Here is a 10,605-nt window from a genome sequence, read left to right on the forward strand (position 1 = left end):
CAAAAGTAAAAGTAATTTAATGTACCTCTTTAAACATTTTAAACATTAGATAACTAGTCTAACCTGGTCATTTAGATAGTAATTCATAAAGAAACAGGGAAATCAGGTGGGAGACCCATACCATATTTTGGAAGGGTGAAAAGAATTCCCCTTCTTTCTCCAAGGATTATTGAGGGAACTAAAATCCCTAAATTAGACAAAATTTAGGTAGCTCAGTTTAGGTGAGATCAAGCATTCCCTGAGAGATTGATAAATGAGCAATCTAACTTAATCTAAGATGTTCTAATGCAATACAGTTTAATGGATTGTGCACATTCCATGGTGGTCTAGTGGTCAGGATTCGGCACTCTCACTGCCGCGGCCCGGGTTCGATTCCCGGTCAGGGAAGAAATCCTCTGTGGACAGCAATGTGTAGGCATGTAAGGGACATATCTTATTGTGCCTCTGTCTCATAAGCGTAGTCCCTTCTTGCCAATATTTACACAACACTGTCTTTGTGTTCATTATACAGATTAACTCATTCTCACAAACTACTATCCCCAATATTCTCCCATTACAAGGGCTTCCACCACTCCCTCTGATCTTTATAGCACTTGCACCCCATCTGTCAAGATGGGCAATCAGCACAGGAGAAGCAGCATATTTAAGTGCCAGAAGCAAATACCAGCCTGGCTTGGATCCACTTGCGCAGTTCCTTGCAAAGGTCACTCTGCATCCATTCAGGTTGTTCCTTGCAAAGCTCACTGCATCTGTTCAGGCTGTCCCTACTACCTTATTTTCTACAACATGGTTTTTCTAATAGGTATATTTGGATTTTTGTTTGTTTGTTTGCTTTATTTTATTTGAAACGTTTCATGTTCATTCATTGGAGATAACTAGTATTCTTTCTTTTTAGGATTTTGTCTATGTCTTACAAATAGCAACTAAAGAGGGATCTACACTGTCCACAAATCTTTGGACTTTCCACTGTCACTCCATTCCATGGTTTCTCTGCTTCTGTGAGTCAGTGTAACACTAGTCTGACCAGTAAGAGTAGCACTTCACACTGCTCCTCATCTTCTTTTGCTATTTCAAGCTAGTGTACAATTTGCTTGGAAAACCTTTGCATACCATTAATGGAATGACAAATATAACATGTGAGCGCTCTACTGTCCTTTATATTAATAAAAAAATCTGTACTTACTTCTCTATCCTTCCATAAAATATTCTGATGAACACCAGCAAGTAAGTACAGTTAATGATGACTAGCAATTTATTCTTAAGGTTCCTATAGGATTCAAAATACATAATCTTCCTTCTCTGAAACTTTATAATTTTAATTTATGTTTCTTATCTTTGGAATATTCCACTGTAGACAACAATCTGCTGGGAATTACTTGGTACTATCAGTAAAGCTCTGCTGTGACAGCAACTACAATAAGACAAGTATTTTGCTTCAGCACTTAGACATTTAAAACCACTGTAGTTTCTACTTTCTCTTCCTTTCAAGCATTGTTTCAGAAATGGTATAGACAGTCATATTTTGGTCACCTTTAGAAGTTTGTTACACTTCACTGATACAAGGTTAATCCAAATTCTGAGTAGCATTTGGGGTTATCTTTGTAGTGCATAATTCTCTGCAGATACAAAGATTTGGGAAGCAATGGGAAGACGATCTCTTGAAAAATACCTGTTCTATGCATTACTCATCAGTGTAAGCATGTTCTCCAATTCCTTTTGATGGTAATAATAATTTGCTTTGTCATCTATGAAGGTTCTGATGTTTCTGTTACTTTAATACTAATTTTTTAGGCTGCATCTTTAGCTTCATTAATTTGGTGACTCCATTTCCCTTTGTCATTACCTCTGTGCTTTGTACACTGAGCTTGAGAGATTCCATTTTTTGTCTCCTTCATAATTTTTCACATCTGAATTATGTTTTCTAGGAGTCTTATATTCGGTGGGTTTTCAATATTTTTGCTTCTCTTTAATATTTGTCAATTGAATTGTTAGGCTTACACTTCTTTTTTTGCTAATGTCATAATTTTGATTTTCTGTCCTGGAGTATAGGAGCTAATTATGATGACTGCTATTAAAAATGGCAACTATATGTCACTCACTTTGTGTAATTATGCGTCTTTTAATTGTCAAATCCACCTTCTCCAGTGTCAGCAGATTCATTCTTTACTACCTTTCCCTTGGGTTGCCCATTTTCCATTTTATTGAGCACATTCGTTAGAGTCCCTGCTAGAATGGTTGTGAAATTTTTATGATATAAATAAGCATTTTATAAGACTGTCATGTGTAAAGAAGTTAATTATTGTATTTTATGAGATCTACTTATTATTCAAAGCTTATTCATTTTCATTAGGTTTGTACGAAATCAAACATGATGACTAGACCATTTCTCTACATTATAACAAACAAGGTATATAAAATGTTTTTTATAAGCAGCAGTCTATTTTAACTCTCCATCTATAAGTTGGGGTTTTTTAGCACTTGAACGTGAAATTTGAAGTTATCCATTGCTTTGTTCCCAGTTTTCTACGCTATATAATAAGAGCTCACACGGTTCATACAGGAGTTACAAAATGTTTCATTAAGGCCAAATATCTAAAGGTAAACCATCTGTTAAAAGACCCTCTGCTTAGTCTAAGGGGTAAAATGTGACATGTAAGATTCTTAGCTCTGTGTTGCAGTGATGTTGTCTGGAACAATTAGCCATTTTTTCTCCTGAAATTTACATATTTCTTCAAATACACAAGCTCCTATGTGTGTATTTATACGCAAGGGTAAAGAAAGACTAGCATAAGACTGGCTAAGGTGTTACCATGCGACTAATATGGGACATCCAGTGCATGACTTTGAGAATAAAAAACTCAGTAATTGATCGATGTGTGCGCCACAATGGCAGCATGCATGCTGTGGGACATATTTACCCAAATTTTATTAGAAGGAACACATTAATGAAAGCTAAATTCATGCTTTTCCAGAAGATTCAAACTGTCAGAAAAAAAAAAAAAAAAAGAAGAAGACAAAAATATCAATCAGGTGATGCAGCATTTTATGGGAAATGATTCACATATAGAGAGTTTCATATTGGTGTGACTGATGATTGTAGTCATTTGTCTCCATTTTTATTGCATGTCATTAAAAAAGCAGTTAGTCCTGCTAAAAATCTACTTGTTTTGATTGTGTGAAAAAAACCTGTATGAGAATTCATAAAAATCTATCAGACTTTCTATCCACATTAAACATTATTTTTCATTCTTTACTGCTGATTTGATGAAGCAACAACATGCATATATCTAAAATTACTGAGATAAAACATTAAATGCCTATGATAACAAATGCCTGCATTTCATCATTACTGCCTAAACACTAAAATTTCACAATGGTAATATTCATAAAATAGTTCCTTCATGATTGAAAACAATTGTAGATTAAGCAAACAAAATGTGTTGCTGAAATAAGTTAACCTTAAAAAAAGAGCTTTTGGCTTGTAGTAGTTCTGTTTCCAAATGTGTCATAAAGCTGGAATAACTGTGTCTTACTCAGTAAGCACTGATCATTGTGGACAATTTTCCTCCTGTGGAATGTCTGACATTGCTCGCCTTTTTCTCAGGAGAAAGGCTCCCCTTACATAGAATTGACTTGCTTATTTCAACCAATTATTGTCCCCCTGTCATTTATTAAATAAAATATTAAAAAATAATTGTGCTGGTAGCAAAATTACTTTATATATTCCAAAAGAAAAAGTAATTCTATGACTTTATTTATGTTATTTATCAATTTTTCATTTATTAGAAAAATATATTTTTTACTATATTGAAACTTGAAAAGTAATTTTACCTCCGATAGAAAATTCTTTTCCTGGGAGATGTACAGAAAAGTCTTTATCTGAATCCTTTGTAAGTAAAATATACTCACATTAAATCAATCAATAAATTAAAAAATACATTTTTTATTTGTAACAAAAGTTGTGTTTAGGCTGCAAAATACACACTAGAATCCAAAAGCAATGCTTTCCAATGCTTACCCAAAATTTGGTCTAAAAATCTATAATATTGAGTTAATTGATATGATCCAAATTTTAAAAAATAAATAATTTTGTTGCATGCAGATATCAGAATTACAGTTGATTTAATTAATGAAACTTTAATTAATGTTTTTAAAATTCTGAGTCATAATATTCAGTACATGTTTTATCACACAGTTTTTTAATAATATCAGCATAAATACTATCATGTCCCGTGGTCTTGCAGTGGTAATAAAATCAAGTTACAAAGTGTGGGTTTTCAAACTCATAGTAATCTAGGATGAACTGACTTAATCAAAACTTAATAAAATTTCATCTCTTTTCATATTTGACAAATAAGGCCCACTTTAAATTTCATCAGCTTTTCAGTCAGTTTGAGACATATGTTTAAATCCTTTCTCCCTAAGATGGGGAACCTAAATTTGGACTTAATTCCACACTCTTTGTGGGTAAAAGTTCTGCTGTTTGATTCATTATCTGTGCCAAGCTTTTAACATAAATTTACTAAGACTGATAATTAACTCAGAGTAGATTAGCTGTAAGAGTACTATGATTCTCTACAGTACTTTGAAAACTTTGTAATTAGTAGACATTAATTTCCTATGCATGCATATGTAAGGCTTTATCCAAAGCTTTATCAAATGTAATGTGAAAGTTCATGTGTAAGTTCAAATGTAAGTTCAAATGTAATGTGAAATTCAATGTGAAATGTAATGTGTAAGTTCAAATGTAATGTGAAAGCTTTATCAAATGTAATGTGGAAGTTCACACTAACTTGAACTAACAGTGCAAACTGGGAAATGCTCACAGAAAGGTCTAGATGATCAAGAGTACATTTAACATTAGATACATGAATAGTGACATTGAAGGCAGAGGAAATTATTCTCATTCTTAAAACAAGTATATGCTTGAAGAACTAGCCTTCACACCTGTTTAATCTTCTCTAGGACTTTGAGCAGCAAATAAAATGAAGTCATTCTGAAACAAGACATTGATAGAATGAACCTGGAGAAACCTACAGGTGCCCATCAGACTTTGCCAAAACATGTCACACCTTGCCAAACGTGGAGCAATTCACTGAAAGCTTCCTCCTGAGACTGAGATCAGAGAAGCTCTGTAGCCAGTTAGTTACATCAATCTTTATGTCAGACTTGTTCAACCAAACTAATATAAAGGCACACATAGAAGTAACTCCTGAAAACAAGAAGTTTGTTCATTCATTCACAGTGTCTCCAGCCCTGACAGTTCATCGTTGTCTTCTAGAGTTGTACTTTTGTGCTGTTATCATTTTTCCACAACAAATGACAGGATGTACAGGTTCCACAAAAGATTTAGCACAACTGTTCCTTTTCCTTTGTGTTGAGATGCCTTTCTTGACAGCACATATTTGTGACAAATAGCACTCAGTTTCTTAGGATGTACTTGTAGAGCAATATGAAATTTTCACTTCTTAAAAAAAATATGCTGTAAATAATATGCACACATGACAACATTGCAAGTGACTGCCAGGCAAAAGGAGGTGTGCAACAGCCTTTAATTAAGAAAAAAAAAAAGGTCTCTTCCAGTCGAATTATTTTCAAAATATTTGTTATTTGTCTGGAATATGAATAAACTTATGTTACAAACTGAAGAGTGGGAGGAGAGAAAGAAAAAGACCACTCCAACCACCTACTGGAAACTTCAGATTACTCCTTTCATCTCTTTGTGCAATTCTGCACGTGCTCAGCCTTATTAGGTGAATATATGTTCTTGCAGGTGTCAGTACGATGTACCTCTAATAATAAGGTACAGGCCCCTGGTGCCCTGAGTACTCATATTTATGATCAAGGAATCAAGAGACTAGAGCAAACCAAGGCTCTTTGTTTCAGTCAGGAAAAAAGAAAATGCAACTCCAGGGAGCACAGCAGCTCAGTAACTGATGCCACTGAGGAGGCACCAATGTCTCCCTGACCAATTGAAAGAGAAAGGGCCAGGATCTGATACAAAGCTTAAAAATTTTTTTTTCAAAACATATATAAAATACCTACATACACACAGCATATAGTATGTATTTATTTCCCTGTATTGTGTCTTCAAACTTTTCCCAATTCAGAATAGCCAGAAGTTCTCTCAATACAGCAAGAAGGCTGCTGAGTAATGTAATTTTCCAGTGGAATACCAAAAGGAGGTGATTTATCACTTGCCAATTTCCACCAGAATCTTCAAGAGAGTAATAAATGTTTCATGTTTCTAAATCTGACACCTCTAGTCTAGCAAAGGGAGACAAGAAAAAAGCAACAGAGATCAACAAGAAGCCTTACAATTACGATGTCTTTTCCATAGGGAGAATTAGCTTAATACCCTCCTCACTCCCAGCACACCCATATCATTAATATAACTACACTGTCTCTCTGGTCCTGCACAATTTCATAATCTTTTGGACAGAGTAGAAATTCACACATCATCGTAAGATGAGTAAAATGGAAATGAAGGCATGATTAATCATCAGAGGTCGGACGTAGAAGACCATATGCTTTCACAAATCCACATAAAATCACACTGGATAGAAAGAGAAGGATTTACCCATTCTTGATTGCCAAAGGCATATGAAGATAAATGTTATTTAGAAACTACAAGAGAGCAAATGATCAGCTGAAATATACAGTCATCCAAACCGTCAGGATCAACTCCTAAGTCCTGTTCTCATCCTGACCATCTCTTTTTCCCTGAACTCTATAGATGAAATGCAGGAGGCGAGTGGGCTTGTGCATGGGGAGATGTAAAGCCTTTTCTTTTCTGGCAGTAAAGAGTCGTATCTTTTTGTTTGTTCCTACATAATGTCACAGATCATGTATTTTATCTCCTCATGTGATTGGAAGCAATCAGCACAGTTTTCCTAGTTTTACCAGTTATCCTAGAAAATACAGCATTGTTTCCTCTCCTTCCCACTAGTAGGAACACGTATCCTTTTCAAATCTACCAATTGAAGGTCTCTTAGGAGACCTTCATGGAAAGCCTTTTCTGGCCTCTAGAAGAGGGGTTAGCAGAATTGATTTTCCCCATAGCAAAAGGTGAAAATCTACAACACCCTTAATGCTTCATTTGTTCCATACCTTTGGCAGTTTGCTGCAGTGTTAGCCAGAGTGATGTATAATGTCGCCAGAGGGAACCAAATTTTCCAAAGAAATGATGAATCTTTAGCACAGGAAGCTTATAGTTTTGAAATGTAATTTAATACTAGCTACGGATTTCTCCTGATCCCTTTGTACTCTTTTGGAAAGGAAATAAAGCTCATAGAAATACTACTTGCACGATGGGGAAAAGTAGCCCCCTGAAACAGGGAGCAAGCCTTGACTTTTAGTGCTCTTGGGCTTTTTTTCTCTTTAAGCCAATCTCTAAGGAAATGAATCCCCTCTCACATTTAGAGTCACGTATTTCACATCACTTGAAATTTGCAGTCATAGGTGAAAAAACAAAAGAACAAACTAAAAAAAATAAGAGGGCAGAGAACTCTAAGGTAATTTATTCTCTCAGACTAACAAGGTGGTACAGAATATTTTTAAAGTAATTACAAAAGAGGGTATTGGTTTGTAGTTCTATAGAGGAGGAATGAGTAAGGCTCCTGTTTCATTTTTGTGTGTGTGTCTAAGTCCAGATAGAAGAGTTTTACTTGTTTGGATCCTGAGGAATGGAACTGTTTTTCATCTATTTGTGTTTGGCTATTTCTCCCCTTTCATCTCCCACCTCCCTGCTGCTAGCTTTTCACTACAACACAACACAAAGAATATGTCAGTTGTGAGAGAAAAAACTGCTGGTACAGCTGCATAAAAATTAGACTGTGACAAGATGTCATCCCCACTGTTCAGTCTTTCCAGTTTACTCTGGTAATGTCTTTTGTTTCTCTTTATTAAGGGAGACAAGATTGCAAAAACTTCTTAGGTAAAGGGTAAATAATGTATCTAACTTGAAATGGATAGTTGGAGAGGGCTCAAAGCACCAGAAAGAGCTGCTCTGTTCTTTTCTTCTGACAAATCTACAGAAGAAAAATAAAAATACTACAAAAAAATGCTGATGAGGCAGATGTGTGTTTCTACAGTCAACATTATAGACCAATATTTTTGAAAAGGACACTACAAAGGTTTTTTTAAATTATATGTAATATACATAAATACCCAAACGCATATAATTTTTTATATACAGTACCAAAATGCATATTTGACAATATAATTGCATTATGCTGGATTCCTTCAGATCCAGTTTAGAATCTGATTTAATCTAGATCACATTGCAAATAGGTGCCAGGTGTTCCAAGTTCCCGTTGTGGTTGGGCAAATGATGGAGTACCAAGATTTTTCTACAGATAAGCAGATTTATACTTTCCAGTTAGGTTTAGATATAAGCACCGATTCACATCCTTCCTAAATAAGTATTTGGTTTTGTTGACTTTATTAACAAAACAAGCCTCATGTGAACAGTGTGCCCACAGAGCAAATGGGATGAGGAGAGGAGATGGTGAGACACATCTGGACTTCTGCTAGACACTCACACAACATTCAAAGGATGTTACTGCCATATGAAGGTAGATGTATAAATCTTAAACTGAAAAATTACTGGCTAATTAGTAGAACTTGAAACATAATGGTAATGAAACTCCTCTACATCTATATTATGTGCTTCCCAAAGACAGTATAGGGACTAGTTGCTGGCCAAAGCCTCTTTTTATAAATTAATTGAAAGGTAACATAGGACAGGATTCTTAGGCCACTAAGCCACGATGTTAAATGCTACAGAAGTCAAAACAGGTTTTATCAGTTGGGAGTTAGTGGAAGCCAAATGCCTCAGACTAAGCACATTAAAATAAAGGAGCAGGTTACAAAACTTCAGTGCAGGGGGGCATGGTAGATAACTGAACAGTGTGAAACAAAGGCCAAGAGTACAGCATAAGATAAAGAGCTGGTTTTACATATACTGATGCATAAGGAGATGTTATTTCAGGATTGCTTCTACTACCAAAAAAGAAATCTGGTTCATTCTATGAAGTATTAATAACACCCTACTCCTCCACTGGTGTTAATGATGCAAACAATCCTAGCCAGGCAGCATTGGTATCATTCTATGTTAGCATGCCAGGATCTGTATTCATTGAAACAGGGCTAACTATTAATCATTGCTATGCCTGTGCTTCTGTACATTTTATAATTCACTGAAATGAAGTAGCATATGGTGGATAATATTTTCCAATTACTTTAGTTAAACAGCGTAAAACAAATGTAAGAGATGGTGCTTCCTGTTGTTGGACAAAACACATCTCCATTTACAGACAATCTGGGAAGAAATAAATCCTAGGACAGATGTTCTAATGTAATTGATTAAAAAATTCTGGGGTTTAAGATAACTTGTACTGCATCCTCTGATAACAGGCTGTTATTTGCCTCTGGTCTCAAGACTGTATCCATATATAGAGACATTTTCATACCATCTACCAGGTCAGTTTGTCTTCTGACATCTGTTAGTTATTGCACCATTGATTAGGTACAGGTTCTTGTTCTGCACCACAAATGTTCTTCAGCTACTAAGAACTAACTTGCATAATTATTTCAGAATCTTTAGTGCTTTGAACAGTATTTCTGCACTTACTGCCAGCTGATGTCAGCAACAGACAGGCTGTTTGATCAGTTACACCTGTACCTACAATATTTTTGTTCCTTCCCACTGCCACACACATGTGTTTGGTTTTGATTTCCAAGCCATAAGAGTAAGATGAGGAAAAGAAGATCATTTACATTTACAAGCCATGCAATCAAATATGATTTGCTTGCATTCACTCTTAAACTCACTTTTTTTTTTTTTTTCCCCCCCAGGTGTATCCTGAGGAACATTGTCAGGTGCAGTAAACCAGGTCTAGAAGGACAGCAAAAATGTATGAAATAAGAGAGACAGAGAAAATTGATGAAATGTAATGGTTGTCTTCTTCCTACTCTTTTTCTCAAAATTCTGGCCATCAGAGAAAGTCAGTGCCAGAATCTGAAAATTATTAATTGTATGTGAGCTTGATAGTTCCAAAGTACTATGGAACTGCATGCCAAGAACTTGGTTGCTATCAAAATTACACTTTAATCCTTGTTTCAGAGTCCTTTAAAAGTATGTTCCGAATTACTTACTCTTAAAATGGTGTTATATATACACAGTGTTAACTTATGAAACCTACTATGTTCTATGTTGTGTTGTAGGGCCCGATCAGGCTTTCCATTAGCAGAACTTTCTTAGATTGCAGCAATAATTTTATTGCTGACAATTTCCAGCAGAGAAACAGAACTGTACTAGACGGGGAGCAAGTGGATGCTTAAAAAATATAGCAGAAGATATAAAGATATAATATAGTTCCTTGAACCATCTGCCCTCTAAGTGTTTTGATGGTGGCATTATTCAGCTCTGGACATCCCTGCCTTAGGAAGTGCATTTGCAAATGAATGTAAGGGAAGCTGTTTACTTTGAATGAGGGAGGGGGGTGGGAGATCTCAAGCCTTGTGAGAAATACTGAAAAATTAAAAGACTTTAAGCTGTGCAATGCAGCCACCAATGAAATTTTAACTAATTAAGAACTAGAA

At 35.4% G+C, this 10,605-nt stretch overlaps 1 non-coding gene across 1 annotated transcript; it reads left to right on the forward strand.

Moving 5' to 3' along the window:
- The first annotated feature begins 315 nt into the window (after positions 1-315).
- TRNAE-CUC lies at positions 316-387 on the forward strand. Its single transcript has one exon. It is a non-coding gene; the product is annotated as a tRNA-Glu (tRNA).
- Positions 388-10,605: the final 10,218 nt, after the last annotated feature.

The sequence above is a fragment of the Empidonax traillii genome, unplaced genomic scaffold, assembly GCF_003031625.1.
Source record: "Empidonax traillii isolate 1590-97213 ecotype Southwest subspecies unplaced genomic scaffold, ASM303162v1 scaffold1689:size73907, whole genome shotgun sequence".
Taxonomy (NCBI): domain Eukaryota; kingdom Metazoa; phylum Chordata; class Aves; order Passeriformes; family Tyrannidae; genus Empidonax; species Empidonax traillii.